At 42.0% G+C, this 5,980-nt stretch overlaps 1 long non-coding RNA gene across 1 annotated transcript; it reads left to right on the forward strand.

Moving 5' to 3' along the window:
- LOC121659716 lies at positions 1 to 5,209 on the forward strand. Its single transcript, XR_006014427.1, has 2 exons — positions 1 to 110; positions 4,279 to 5,209. It is a non-coding gene; the product is annotated as an uncharacterized LOC121659716 (long non-coding RNA).
- The last annotated feature ends 771 nt before the right edge of the window (positions 5,210 to 5,980 follow it).

Raw genomic sequence — 5,980 nt, forward strand, 5'->3', positions numbered from 1 at the left:
CTGCTCACCGAAGTGTTGTCTTCCCTGGCCGGCTGGGAGCCCTGAGGCTGAGCAAATCCCCCTCTCTGCAAGGATATCTCATGTATCTGCTGCCTCCGTGCCTGGACGCAGTAAGTACCTGCCCCCCTTTTCCCTCCCATCTCCTGTGCCAAGCCCTACCCAGGCGACACCACGCGACTGACCAGGGGCAAGGTGAGACAAGGTAGTGCTCTCCACCCCGGGGTCTCCTCTTTGCTCTCGCCTCTGTGCTCGGGAAGGTGTCCCAGCCCTGCTAGTGGGGTTTCTCTCCAGAAGGGGCAGAGGTAGACGGGAGCGGGCAGGGGTGCAGGCTGTGTACTACACGGGCCGTGGGGCTGACTTGTTCTCTACTCTCTGAACCAGTCGGTGCAAATGGGGCCACTTTGTCACTGTTACTGAGCCAGTGTGGATTTTTCTAAAATTACCACTTCACCTCTTTTCAAAGCCAGTCCTACTTATGAATGAGCTGGTGCTTATTTAGATCCTTGTTGTCAAAATGTAAACCGTGGGGATTGATCATATTCCTGGGACATCAGTGGAATTTAGCATATGGAAAATTTCTGGGGCTCAAAAACTTTTTTGTTTCCCAAATTATTTGTCCATAGTAGGCTGTGTAAAAAAATTCTTCACTAGATAATTTTTATCACTGTGATTGCTAGAGCAGGAACTGACAGAGGAAGTGGCTTGCTGAAAACTGTAAATATTGTTAAAGTTAGAATATAGTGTGATTAGACTCCATGTGTTCTGTAATCCTACAGCTAATTTATCTGTTAGTATTAAACCAAAAGATATTATTGAAAGCAATGGACATCCCATATCAGGTCAGCACTATCTCCACAGGGAATAAGATGAATCACATACCTACAAGGCTAAGTGGCAGACAAGGTATAGTTGCTTGTACATCAGTAGTGTCAATCCTTGAGAATTTAGCTCTAGTGTATTAATAAAAACAGAGGGCACTTTTATGTAGTATCTACTTTTCCTATTTTTAAAGTGCTCCATAAGTCAGTTCTGTAAGCTAATGGAATGGTAATGGATCAATAGTAATAGCATGAGAAAATGCCACTCTAGCACACAGAAGCCAGCAGATAAGCTGATTAATGCTCCACCAGTCATCTGGTACAACAGAAATAGCCATTATGAAAGAACTCCAGTACATGATATCTCTAGAAAATAAACACTTGATTCTGTTGGGCTTTGTTTGTTTGTTTGGGGTATTTTGTGGGCCTTTTTTTGTGTGGCTTTTTTTTTCTCCCACAAATGTTGGAATGTTCCCTGAAAGTATTTATGAAGCAGTCAGATGCATTGACCACACACAAGGCTAGAAAAGCAATTCTCCAGACATAACTGTTCTTCAGCCAGTGAGGGGCTTTGCTGAGAAATGCAGAAAGTGAGTCTTTCCCGTTTCCCTTGTCTCTTTGGTGTCAATAAGACAAATGAAATGTCCTTTCAGGAGTTACCCAGAGAGGAATTCTTTTGCTTATCATTGGGGCATGTATGAAAGGGCCATTCTGTCCCTTACTTTATGACCAACTGACTAATCTGTGAATTATACCCAGGAGTGTGAAGAAGAACACAAGGACATAAGGATATGAATAATTATTGTCGGCAATCTTAGACTTTGGAAAACCAAACTGAGAGCAGGATTGAAAACCTCATTAAACATGTAAACCAAAACTGAGTCAAGAACTATTCTGAAACCTGAGAAAGCCAAATGACTCTCCAGCCAAATTTAATGGACAACACATTATCACTGACAAATGCTGAATGCTTTGCTAAGGGGACAGGAAAACCTTCATTACCTGAGGAAAGTTTAGGAAGAGTTGAATAATGATCATATGTGAATAGTGAATTACACAGTCCTACCAGTTAGAGTTCCTTACACCTTTCAGTTTTTCTTCCTTTTGCCCTCAGATGGCTGTCAATATTTAGTACAGTTTTTGGGCTCAGGGCTGTTTTCAGGCAGACCCCTTTCAAGCTGCCTGCTTTCTGTAAGGGACCCTTGGTGATTGTCCTGGCATTTCCTCCTGGTACTGTACCCTGTAGCTCCAGCATTGCCAGCTGCATCACAGTGTTTCTGCCTTATCATTTATCTGGGTGTGTCATACTGCCTCTGTGCTCAGTCTGTTTAGTATCAAGACTCTCTTATCTAACCCCATAGCTCTGGGGCAGAGCTGTTTCTGTTCTTCATTTCTCCAGGCAGTGCCTGGCTGAGGTATGTTGGCTCCACAGCCAAGATGGTCTCTGAGCAGCAGAGTCCAGGCAAAGGAAAGAGCATGTCCTCAGTCCAAAGACTGGGTTTGAGCTCTGTAAAGACACTTCAGAAGTGTCTGGGTGCCAGGGATATATCCTTCTGCTTAAAAATACATCTCAAATCTTGCCCTGGCCCTTGTGTCTGAACAGGGATAAGGCAAAGTGTTCACTCAGGTGTTTTAAAATAACTTACTTTTTTTGGCACCCTTCTTTTCATTTTTTTCACCAGCAACTCTCACCTCCTGGAAACTGTTGCTGCCTCAATTTCTTACCATCAAGAGCAGTAACAGCTGCACCCCCTGACTGTCTCAAGGAGATCCGCTGTTGCTGTAGGCAGTGAGGAGAAATTGGAAGAAGGTAGTTATGGCTGGAAGGTCTGTCTCTGTGTCCTACCCTCATCTGCCAGAGGCAGCAGCAGCAGTACTGTGGCAGCTCATTCATAGCCTCTGGAAGAGGCATCTGTCTCTTCAAGTGTCATTCATACTTGAATGACTATTGCATCTCTTCCAGGGAAGACACCAGATGGAAGTTTTCTGAATGCCAGATTTGACTACAGGTTGCCAACAGGACCACACTGGGTCAGACATGAGGGCTCACTAGTTTATACCAGAAATCCAAAGGATTCCTGGCCAAACCTCATGCTGCTTGGCCTGAAACCACGCAGAAGATGCCTGCCTATTTCATTCCCTCCTGTGTTTTCTCTGTAGATGGCATCAGAGCTCTCTCCATCTGTGAGCTGAAGCCTTCAGGGCTAATGATGCTTTTGTCATTTTCAGTATCAGGTAATTCTCAAGTGTTCGACTTTTACAATTGCCACAAACTGCTCTTTGCTGAAGTGGAACCAGTTGATTCACACAGCAATAAACAGAGAATGTCACTGGTCATCAGGATGCTCCAGCAGAGTCTAGATGTTACAATGGAGACCTGTGGTATGAGGCACATTATCTCCCATGAAATACTAGAGTTAAACAAACAGGTAATGCCTACAAAAATATGAAGTGTAAGAAGATGCTGTGAACTAATTTAGTCTTAAGCATGATGCAAAATTATGCTTACAGAATCAAAAATTAGCAGTCAATGTTAGAGTGCCTTTGGGTGCTCTCACTGCAGAAGAGTGTGAGGAATTAGTATCTTACTAACTCATTTTTGGTTTTATAAAAGTTATTTCCCATTAAAAATATCCCTTGAGGGCATGACCTACTAAACCACATTCTCTCATGCAGCCTGAAGTATTATCTGCACAATAACAATTCTGTCATTGGAATGCAAGACACCACACTATTTTGGATGATTAGTATCTACAATCATTCAGCCACAAGACAAGGATTCCTGATGAGAAAACCCATGAGCTTGATCATCCTTTTATTACCTGCTAAAATGTTCTCATTTGCCTTCCCTTTGCAAAATTTGGTTCTCAGTACTCAAAGAGATTAAATTTCAGAAAATATATTTTCACAAAAATAAATCTCTGCATTTGTAAGAAAGGGAATGATTTGGAGGGTAATATGGGGCTGTATCCAGATGAAACTGACTCTAGGACAGACTGACAGGCTTGATTACTTACCTGATCAAGACAAGGTTGTGGCAAAAGACAGAGCAAGATGAACCCACTGTTGTAATGTGTTGCAATCCCATGTAACCACCTAATACAGAGTGGATACCTCAGTCCTTCCTGAGCAGGGAGCGAAGGAAGCTGTGTGGAGTACCCACCTGGAAACACCTTTTGAAGGTCTGAACAATTGCCTTCTCTGTGAATTTTCAGGACTGACTGTGTGTAGGCAAGGGGACAACTTCCTAAATAATGTTTTCTAAGATGGAAATGAGAAGTAATCTCTGCCAGCTGCCACAAGACTGGTGGTGGCAAAATTGTGAGCTAACCTATCTGGCTTTTTATGGTGACATTTCCCAGACAAGGCATCTCTGTGTCTTGTAGACAGAGAGCTGAGAATGTCTGCGTTGCAGAGAGAAAGAGCGGAATGTTGTATCACCTTTCTTGTCTCTTCCCAGGAAACAACTCTGGCTCATGGATATTCCAGAAGGAACAGACTGGAACTGGCTGCTTCAAACTGGCTGCTTCAAACATTGCTTAGGGTAAAGCTATGTCCTGATGATGCAAATCAGGCCAGATTTTATTTGAAAACCTGCTTTTCCAGAGTGGTCTGGCTGACATACTGTTATTCCCTACTCTTGGCACTTTCTTGCTCTGACTTTATGTCCTTTTGAAAGCTCTGACTTTATGTCCTTTCGAAAGACCTACATACCACCCAGCAGAGCCTGGGCTGCACACTGATCTATGCATACAAAGTATTCTTTGCTGAAGTTCACAGTATGCACTGTGGGTGCTGGACAAAAGAACTAGCTGTAAATATAAACCAGGAATAATTGTTGTTGGCACCACTGCAGCTCTCAGGGTGAAATTCATTTCACAGATCATCCACGGAGAGGCAAGCACCAGAAAATCCTTGGATATTTTATTTGCAAAGATTCCTCTGACATTCAGTCATTTTAGGCAGTGCAACCTTATTGAAGACTTTTGACAGTTGTCAAGAGAGGTTGTTCTCTGGATTTAAGTCAGATGTTGTAGTACTTGATGTCTTGTCTTCCCCTTTCCTTAGGAAACACTCTTAGGCTGCCACTGTTTTTACTGTCCCCATTCTGAATTTAAAATAACTCTTTATGCAAGGAAATGCAGGTGCAACTGTTCTGCCATTGTAGGAACATTCTGCCAATGTAGGAACCCTGGGAGAAGCAGAGGTTTTGAAATGGAAGAAGAATGTCTTCACAGGACTGTTCCTTTCCTTGTTCCTGTGGCTGCTTTTCTGCTTATTTTCACATATGAGACATCACTACAAGCTGTTTTCCTGTTAGTGAATTTTCCACACAATATTATCTCTGAATAGAGATTATTTTAAAAGCATCCATTAAAATTCAGAGTGCATTTCAGTGTTTCATCTGCTTCTTCATGCTTCTAGTTCAAGGATAGTTCTGAAATCTGTTACAGGATGTCTATCTTCATTTTGCTTGTGAGTGCTATATGTTCTCAGTACCATATTATTCAATAGGGAAGAGGGAAAAAATGAATGGAGTAAGGTAGTGGCTAGTAATCATTTTAATTTTTTCCTTAAAAGAATGGAGTTCTGACAACTGCTGACTTTAATCTGCTTCTGGCATTTTAAATTACATTGTTTTTCAATTAGAGTCCAAGAATGGAATGAAGCAGATTGCTGTCAGAAAGCTCTGACGAATGATTGGTAAACTTTGTGGTAATACTTCAAAAATAATCAATTTTATAGAGAAAATCATCACCTCCAGAAAATCCCCCAAATGGAGAAAAAACGTAAGTTGAATAGAAAGATTTTGCAAAGTGCTTCAGATGGATTTCTTGAGCCTCTGTATATTATTGGCTGTGCAATACCCTGAGGCTCACATCAGGATGCAGCCTGCTTGTGCTTCCCTCTACAGCACCCATCCTGCAAGCACAGAAAGCAAAAGGAAATTGTTATGCAGTATGAGGCCACTTCAAAATTGGCTTTTAGTTGTAAGGTTGCAATTACTCAACATGTTTTCCTTCCCAAAGATTCCTGATCCCCTTCTGCTTACATAAGAAAATTTCTGTAGATTTATATAGGATAAAGATGGAGCCATTATTTATCATTTATTGCAGTGTTTAGTGTTTGCCTTTGCTCTCTGGTTTCTTAGGTACTTATTC

Source organism: Corvus kubaryi, unplaced genomic scaffold (assembly GCF_017639235.1).
Source record: "Corvus kubaryi isolate FWS band 111438036 unplaced genomic scaffold, C.kubaryi_AGA036_p1.0 137, whole genome shotgun sequence".
In the NCBI taxonomy this organism is placed as follows: Eukaryota; Metazoa; Chordata; class Aves; order Passeriformes; family Corvidae; genus Corvus; species Corvus kubaryi.